The 9,873-nt window shown below is 33.1% G+C and overlaps 1 long non-coding RNA gene across 1 annotated transcript in view; it reads right to left on the bottom strand.

The window, feature by feature from the left end:
* Positions 1 to 4,643: 4,643 nt before the first annotated feature.
* Positions 4,644 to 9,873, bottom strand: part of LOC150079147 (uncharacterized) — a 28,340-nt gene continuing 23,110 nt past the window's right edge. The window contains exon 2 of the long non-coding RNA XR_016547555.1: positions 4,644 to 4,920. This is a non-coding gene — a long non-coding RNA (uncharacterized LOC150079147). The remainder of the gene's footprint in view (positions 4,921 to 9,873) is intronic.

Here is a 9,873-nt window from a genome sequence, read left to right as displayed (position 1 = left end):
ACTTCATGTGTGGGAAAGCTAATGGCAGTGCACTCGAGATTGCATGTTTGTACCAAGAAGCATTTCCCCACCAAAGGCAGCCCAACAGGGCATTCCTTCATCAGGGTACATCAACGCCTTAGAGAATGTGGGCGCTTTGCACATGTAGTACAAGCAGGTAGGCCCAGAAGTATAACACCTGATGTTGAGGAAAGGGTGTTAGAAAGAACATTCGGTAACATCTGTAAAATCCTGTGGTGTTGAAACTAAAAATTAAAAATGTATTATCTTATGTTTAATAAAACCACCCTTAGCAAAGGATTCACAGCTTTTTGCTAAACTAGTGCTCTCATAGTCAGTGGCAGATCTTAACAGAAAATGTGCATTATCTTGAAAATGGTTCATGTGCAGCCCAATGTTCACTGGGGCTTTTTTGCTTATTTTAGTTTGTACTTTTCACCTTTAAATTATTGACCATCATTTTTGAAACACCCTGTTTATGTGCATGGGGTGTTTCATATAAAACCGGCCCACCTGATACTGGTGTGGTATTCATTTTTGAACAACTTCCAGTTCATTTGCGGCCCAATGTTCACTGGGACTTTTTTGCTTATTTTAGTTTGTACTTTTCACCTTTAAATTATTGACCATCATTTTTAAAACACCCTGTACACACACACACACACACACACACACACACACACACACACACACACACACACACACACACACACACACACACACACAGGGTGTTTCATGTAAAACCAGCCCGCCTCATACTGGTGTGATATTCATTTTTGAACAACTCCCGCGTGAAGTTGTTCAAAGAATGAATTTTAGTCAATCATTTCAGTTTGTGTTGCTCAACATACAGTAGCCGGTTTTAAGTGATAGGTGTGTGAGAGTATTGTGAAGAAGCCATATTCTGTGTAAGAAACGATTTGTATAGTGGAAGCCTATGTACATCCTGGCTCTTTTAAGGAAACGCAGGAACTGTTTTCTGAAAAATTTCCTATTGTTACCATCCCAGCTAAGAGTACTATTCAGTGCTTATTTGCAAAATGGCAGACAACGGGTTCTGTTGTGAACGCACCAAGAAATCGTCTACCCTCTTTTAGGACTCCAGAGATGGTGTTGAACATTCAAAAGAGAATTTTAGCTAACCCTTGAAAATCTATCAGGAAATTGTCGCAACAAACTGGAGTGAAACCAACTTCTTGTTTTAATGTACTTCATTACCTGAAATTGAAACCTTATTGCGTGAAGTGTGTCCATGAATTACTGCTGCCTTATGCAGCAAAAGGTGTGAAGTCTGAATTATTGAGTGGCTCCTTAACAAGATTGCAGATGATGAACTCGACCCACTGCTTTATTTCATGAGTGATGAGGCATGGTTCCATCTTTCTGGTCACGTGAATTCTCATAACACTCGATACTGGTGTGCTGAAAATCCTAACAACTTACATCAGAAACCGCTTCACAACCAGAAAATCGGGGTATGGTGTGTGGTTTCTGGCAATCAAATCATCGGCCCAATATTTTTTGACACTACAGTGAACACAGCAGTTTATCTTCAGATTTTTGAGAACTTCTACACTCAGTTAAAAGAACACAAGTGTGAAAACTGCTACTTTCAACAAGATGGCACCACATGTCTCGTGAATCACTGGCCTGTGTTCATGACAGTTTCACAGAGGAATGCACAGTTGGCAAAGGATTGTGGCCGCCACATTCTCCAGATTTGTCTTTGTGTGACTTTTACCTGTGGGGATATTTGAAAGGAAGAGTTTATAAGCACAATCTCCACACAATAAATGAACCGAAGGACAGCATTCGAAGAAATAGCAAAGCTGTCGACTTCACTGTTTTGTATTGGGTCACCTTGAATATGATTACACATGCACAAAAGTGTATAGATGCACACGGACATAATTTTTCAGCATTTCTTATAACTGTGTGTACATTCAGAGAGAATAAATTAAGTTACTTTTGACTGAGTTTTTTTGTGTTCATCTCATTTTACTAATTATTTTTCCAATGACTTGGGCCAGTTTTACGTGAAACACCCTCCCTCTGTCTGTCTGTCTGTGCGTGTTTCTTATAATTACACAAATATATTTAACAATATATGCATAAAAGCAAGCAATGGATGATTTTACACATGATTAGCTTAAGCATAGAAGTGACCTGCTGGTGTATGTTTACAACATTTTTTTTTTAAGTAGCATTAACAACCTGAATGGAGTTGATTACACCATTATTGTTACTGGATATTATTATATATATGCTGAGGTAGCTAATTTGCATGCAGTTGACTGTACTGCATGGTGCAGTATAGTCAATTTCAATCATGATGTAAAACAAAGATTTTGCCTTAGCCAATGCTGTGTAACTGAACAGAATGATAAAATACAGGTTTATTGCTTTTTGCGATGTCATGCATTATAATATTGAAGGAAGGGATTTGATCAGCCAGAATATAGATTTGGAGCATTCTGAAATTAATGCTGAGTCTATTTAAAAGGCTTAAATTGAATTATTAAATTCATTTTCAATTTCTAAAAGTTGGGTATGCATTTGCCTCTGAAGGATAATTGTTTATTTCTAAAATTGAATTTTATAGCATAGGTTCTTAAAAGGTTAACTATGCTTCTATTGTAATGAGCAGCAGCCTGGAAAGCGAGGTGCTGGGGATTTCATGGACTGCTGGAAGTCATCATGGAACAAGTAAATACATGGGCTGTGTTAGGGTAACTAACAGTAAGAATAGATGCATGTATACTTACATGTACACCAATGCTAGGAGTATAGTAAATAAAATTGATGAATTTGAAGTGCTGGTCAGGACATCAAAGGCAGATATTGTTGTGATATCAGAGACGTGGTGTCACACAGATATTAGGAATGCAGATTTAGAATTTGGGGGAGTACAATGTGTACAGATAGGATAGAAAGGGGGAGGGTCATGCTGTTAGTTAGGAAACACAAAATCTAATGAAGTGCATCCAGTTATTGGTGGACAGTACAGTGTTGAGTCAGTTTGGTGTGACTTAAGCACTGGGAAAGCAAAATTGAAAGTAGCAGTATCTTATAGGCCTTATGACTCTGATGATTACAATGAACAACTGTACAGAGAAATAAAAGGTAAAAAGGTAAACTGCAGCCATTATCAACCCACTACTGGATGAAAGCCTCCTCAGTGATCAATGTTGAGGGAAATGGACTAATCTGCCACGCTAGTGTAGGGCGGGTTGGCAGATCGACCATATTTAGCAGTCAGGGGCTTAAACCCCAGTCCAACCAAAGAACGTGTGCTACTCTACTCCCACTCTTGACCACTTCTGCTACAGAGAAATAATGGCCAGTAAATCAGATTGTCTTATAATGGAGATTTTAACTTCCCAGATATAGACTGGAACTTGTGGGTTGATCATTCGCACACTAGCAAGATAAGTACAGTCTATGTACAATAAGTCTTTATAGTAGATGTTACATTCAGATACAAAAATGCCCTTTTTAGCTTGTGTTTATAGCCTTGCATTGTAGATAAGCAAAAACGGTAGTCATCTCCATGGCTTCTCGGTCCATTCCAGACCATGGAATGGCAGAAGACAGAAGCTTTTTCTTTCCTTGACTCCATTTCCTTATCAACACAAGTGTGGTAAACTTTGTATAGAAACCCATGGTTTCTTCCTTGATTACCAGATTTCATGTGAAAATACACAATACCTCTTTTTTTTTATAAAAATTTACACAGCTTCTCATTGCCACACTGTGGTATAAAACTGACAAACACAGAATTAAACAGTTTTGCTTGGATCAAACTAAAACAGTACTCAGAATGAAATATCCTAGTGTATGCTTATATGCAATGCCCTCTTGTGCTGAATATTCTTGACACTTCTATAAGGTTCTCTCTTGGAAATTATACTATAAAAATTGGTAACCCAGTGGTCAGAGTTTATATTAATAAAAAAAAAATGCAGTATGATTTTTGCATATTTTATTCAAAAACATAAAAATGAGTTTTGGTTGTTAGATTAGATTGTTTTGCAAAAAATCTGTATATGATGGAGAAAAATGTCATTTTTTTTTAAACTCAGTATAAACAAATTACTAAATTACACATTATTAACCAGATTCAAAAACCAATCTAGGCCTATGTAATATGTTTGGATGAGTTAGTGATGTATAAAATAGGCGTTATTATATGGACATCTGAAAATAAGTGCAGCCACAATGGTCAGATGTCTTCCTGTTTTTTTTTTTTTTTTTGTTAATTGAAAAAAAAAATGAAAAATGGAAATCATTTTTATAATAGTGAAAACAGGATTGAGTATTTTTAAAGATACCAACAGAAAACCAGAATGTTGATTTTGTTACTCTTCATTATTACCTACATGTGTATATAAGTAACTAACAGAATTACTATCATTTTTATAACTGCCAACATGTAGTTTAGATATTTTCTGCTGGTAGAGAATATTTTAAATTTGCATTCCAAATTTTTCTCCTCCTCTCAGTTTGTAGAGAGATTCGTATATGGCACGTCATTTTCTTTTAACACGAGTATCGTTTTACCTGGGTACTACCATCATTTGATTTCTTTCTGTTGGTGCATAATTTAAAAATTTAAAATAATAATAAAGCATGAATTCTGCCAAGCACTTTAACTTTTTTATTGAACAAATACACATCCAGAATAAATACACATTGCTTTATTAATTATTACAGTGGGCTGAATTTTAAGATATGCACATCATCTTGAATAAGACTTCCAGTATCTTTCTTCATATCACTTGTCTGATTCTTTTTTCGACCCACAGCAAGATTTTGTTTCACAGCATTTTTCCTTTGAATCTTGACAACAGGAACTATCCCCCTCTTTTTTACCAGTAGCACAACATTCTTTATCTGGACAACATTTCTCTCCAGCTGTGTCTGTAAGAAAAAATTAATTTATATAATATATTAATTATTACAAAAAGTATGAAGCATTACAAAACATAGTAATCATTAGCAGTCACTGCTGAGAAAACCTTGTATCATTATATTTGCAGGGCCATTTGTAACTGCACCTTTCATGTTACTGCAAAGTTGTTTCTTCTACCAATTTATTTGAATTCCTTGTTTCACTGCCAATAAGGCATGAGCAAATATTTGCTGAGAAACAATAAATTCATATTTCTGCATTCTTGTAGAAGACATGAAGCAAATATTTGCTGAGCTTTTCATAGATAGTGCAGCAGAAATGGCAGATAAGTTGAACAGCTACCTTTCAACAATATTTCAGTTGAAAGTAAGCTTGAATCTTTAAGGAATGAAACTCTGTTGAAGAATGGTATATATTCAGTTATAATTATAAAAGGGCTGTGATTGTATCAAACCACTGGGAATGTTATTGAGATTCTAGGAAGATCACCTGGACACTGGAGAAGTGCTAATGCCTTCCTAATCCATAAAGGTGGTGCTAAAGAGATGCTGGGTAACTATAGCCCAGTGAGATTCATTTCTGTGGTAGACAGCTCGTAGCCTAAAGTTAAAATGTGGTTCTGGACTATCTCAAAAAGATTGGTATCATGAATATATCCCAGCATGAGTTCATTAAGGGGAGTTCATGCCTATCCCAGCATGAGTTCATTAAGGGGAGTTCATGCCTGACCAATCTGGTACATTACTATGGGAGAATCATTAAACATTTGGATGCAGGTAACGATTTTTACATTATATATATATACAAATTTGTATATATATATATATATATATATATAGTTTTTGGGTAGTTTCTTTAACCCCTTTTGGTGATATTTCACGTCTTTTGGAACTGGTACCTTCGAGGGGGGGGTACCGCTAAATTAAATTATATATAATTGGCATTATTTTAAATTTACATCGTTTTTATTAATTGGGTTTAATGACTAAATTATACAGGGGATTATCGACTACCTTTTTGTCTTATTATCTCTACTTTCCCTTCCCTGTTTGTTTATTTTATATTATTTTGCGTTTCGTTTCGCTCTGCATTTTTGCCGTACTACTGGCTGATGTTTTTTATTTTAAATATCATTTATTTTAATTATCAGATATAATTAGGCTTCATGTGGAGGATGTGCATTTGCTGCCTCTAATGATAGCTTCATATTCATATTTATTTATTTTTATTACTTTTGCCTAACTTTTACATCACATTTTATATATATATATAATCTATATATATATATATATATATATCCGATAATTCAAAATAGTAATTTAATTTAAGCCATTATTTAAATATATATATATATATATATTAATACAGTAGTTATATTAGTGATAAAAGGAAAGCAAGAAAGTTAAAAGACAATAACTAATATTTATGGGTTAATGCAGTTGCAAGCAATCATGCAATACACCCACAATGTCTATAGAATATCATTAGAAAAAGTAAATCAATCCAATAATAAGAATACCATCAAGGACTTAAGAAAACGCAAAAAAAAAAAAAAAAAAAAATTATTATTATTGCTTTTTACCGACAATCTAGATGACTTCAACTGGGGGCCAACCACCCAGAATGAAGGCAAAAAACGACAAGAAGTTCTCTGTTTCTGTGATGATCAATATATGCTAAGTAATTTAAATCTAAACCAAATATAAACCAGTATAGGCCGAATATAAATAAATCGAATGAAGATAATTAATTAAGAAAAATTTTGAAATATTAGAATCAAAGGTAAGAAATATAAGTAAAATATAAATGTGAGCATATATTAATCATCGTTTACCCGACAGAGAACGTAATTTAAGGATTAAAACAAGATTAAATATATAATACATACTACCCACCGGCTTGCAAATTACAGTGTATCATTTTTTTTTTTTTTTTTTTTTTTTTTTTTAATACATATAGTTAAATTCATTTAAATTTACTTAAATTCACGCTGAGATAACATGCAAATTCAGCTCAGGGTCCTACTATAGGAACGGGTTTGCGATCTCGGGCATACCCGAGCCACAACTTATATCTTGTAATGCCTTTAAGCTGTCCTACACTCTTTATTTTTATTTCTCCGAAATTATTAGGGCAATCCGAGGACGTAGGAGAAACTATTTCTTATCTATACCACTATTTTTCGCCTTTGTGGAGTTCAGGTTCTATTTTTCCTACTCCTTTAGTTTTTCTTCTTACTATCTGCATGTTTCTCTTTGCGTTAATTTAATTTAATTATTTATTTATTTTTACCGTATCCATCACATAGGGGGCACCACATATTATTTTGACGACTATTACATTATTTCCTAGATACGGTCAAATGTAGTATGTATTATATATTTAATCTTGTTTTAATCCTTAAATTACGTTCTCTGTCGGGTCAACGATGATTAATATATGCTTGCATTTATATTTTACTTATATTTCTTACCTTTGATTCTAATATTTCAAAATTTTTCTTAATTAATTATCTTCATTTGATTTATTTATATTCGATTTATATTCGGCCTATACTGGTTTATATTTGGTTTAGATTTAAATTACTTAGCATATATTGATCATCACAGAAACAGAGAACTTCTTGTCGTTTTTTGCCTTCATTCTGGGTGGTTGGCCCCAGTTGAAGTCATCTAGATTGTCGGTAAAAAGTGATAATAATAATTTTTTTTTTTTTTTTTTTTTTGCGTTTTCTTAAGTCCTTGATGGTATTCTTATTATTGGATTGATTTACTTTTTCTAATGATATTCTATATATATATATATATATATATATATATATATATATATATGAAAACGAAGAAGTGGAAGGGAAAAAAAAAAAAAAAAAACAAGGAAAAACAGTACGTGTACCTGAATGCGCAAAGCAGCAAAACAGGATACATGTATATAAATAAGTGTCACCAATGAAAATAAAATAAAATAAAAATAAATATAGATGGAGAAGTTATTAAACACAAAATGCCGATCCTAGTTGAAGAAAAAAGAGAAAAAGAATGTTAAGAACCTATATTAAAAAAAAAAAAAAAAAAAAAAAATTAAGTAGAATTAAATCTGAATTAATGCCGAATTAACAGGCCAATCATATGTACAAAAGCTGAAAGAAAAAGAGGGGAGGGTAATGGAGATAAAAATTTTAAAATAAAAATTAAAGAAATAAAAATTAAAAATTGGTACATAGATCAGGTATTTCATCAGGGGGCTTCACCTAATCATGTACCAAACACTGTGTTTCTATGCAAACTCATGCTGATGGAGACGCTATAGAAATGAAATGGATATAAAAAATGAAATGGATATAAAAATTATTTTTAAAATTTTTTAAATATTTTAAATCTCCAGAAATTTAAAAATTTTTTTAAAAACCTCACTCATGTTTCTGGAGATTTAAAAATTTTTAAAAATAAATTTTATATCCATTTCATTTCTATAGTGTCTCCATCAGCATGAGTTTGCATAGAAACACAGTGTTTGGTACATGATCAGGTGTAGCCCCCTGATGAAATACCTGATCTATGTACCAATTTTTAATTTTTAATTCTTTAATTTTTATTTTATAATTTTTATCTCTATTACCCTCCCCTCTTTTTCTTTCAGCTTTTGTACATATGATTGGCCTGTTAATTCGGCATTAATTCAGATTTAATTCTACTTAATTTTTTTTTTTTTATATAGGTTCTTAACATTCTTTTTCTCTTTTTTCTTCAACTAGGCTCGGCATTTTGTGTTTAATAACTTCTCCATCTATATTTTTTATTTTTATTTAATTTTATTTTACTTTCATTGGTGACTTTTTATATATATATATATATATATATATATATATATATATATATATAGACTTTAGTAAATCTTTTTATACTGTCCCACATGGAAAGTTGCTGTAATTAAACTGGAAGAATTTTGAGTTACTGGCACAGTTCTACACCGAACCAAAGGCTGGCTGAAAGATAGGAGACCAAAGGTTGTTATAAATGTTTAGTCTTTAGGATGAACCATGTGGGAGATTGTCAGGGCTCTGTGTAACCCCCCCCCCCCCCCCCATTTCTAATTTTCATAAATGATATTGACAAGGGCACCTAACGGATGCACTGAAAGTTTGCTGATGAGTTGAAGATGGGAAGAACAATTATTAATTCAAGCTAGGCCATGTTGCTTTGAAAAGACTCAAAAAAAACTATTTGTTCAAATAATGGCAACTAAAGTTTAATGCCTCCTAGATGTAAGGCTGTGCATCTGGGCAACAGAAATCCTGGAGTCACATATAAACTAGGAAGAGACAGGAGCTGAAAGAGTTTCAAGAACAAAAAGACATAGGAGTTATGATTTTGTCAGACATGAAAGTGTAAACAAGTGGCTAAGAAATCACCTGGTCTTCTTAACAGATACAGCAAATTACTGCTACAATTAAGGTTGAACTTGGCAAGGTGAGATTTTGCTCCTGTGTGTACCAAGCCACCTAATATTCAAAATAAGTTATAAATGGGAACTAAATGATTTTGTGATTACTGAGAGAAAAGTGGAAGAGAAATTGTAGAATCTAAAAGTAAATAAGCACTTGGGGAGACAGAACTTATCCATCTATATTGAAAGAAGCAACAAGAGAAGTAAGCAGATCTTTCATGAAAATTACAAAAGTATCTTGGATTCAGGAAAGATCCCCACAGTTTGTAGATATTCATATAGGGATGATCCCAAGTAGAGATTAAAGGAGCTATAGCCCTCCCTTATAATTAAAATACTGTGAATTTTTTTTTTTTACTGCTGCATGATGATTAAAGCTTAATGATTCCCAGCACACTGCTTTAGTCCCCCCTTTAGAAAATCTTGGAACCACCCCTTTATGGAAATGTCTCTTCTATTCACAAAGAGGAAGGGAGAGACAAAGGGCAAAGTGAAAGAGACCTGTATAACTTCTGTTC

The sequence above is a fragment of the Mastigoproctus giganteus genome, chromosome 10, assembly GCF_048544385.1.
Source record: "Mastigoproctus giganteus isolate SK-2022 chromosome 10, ASM4854438v1, whole genome shotgun sequence".
Classification (NCBI taxonomy): domain Eukaryota; kingdom Metazoa; phylum Arthropoda; class Arachnida; order Uropygi; family Thelyphonidae; genus Mastigoproctus; species Mastigoproctus giganteus.
Note: the sequence above shows the minus strand (reverse complement) of the source record. Positions and strands in the feature narration are given on the sequence as shown.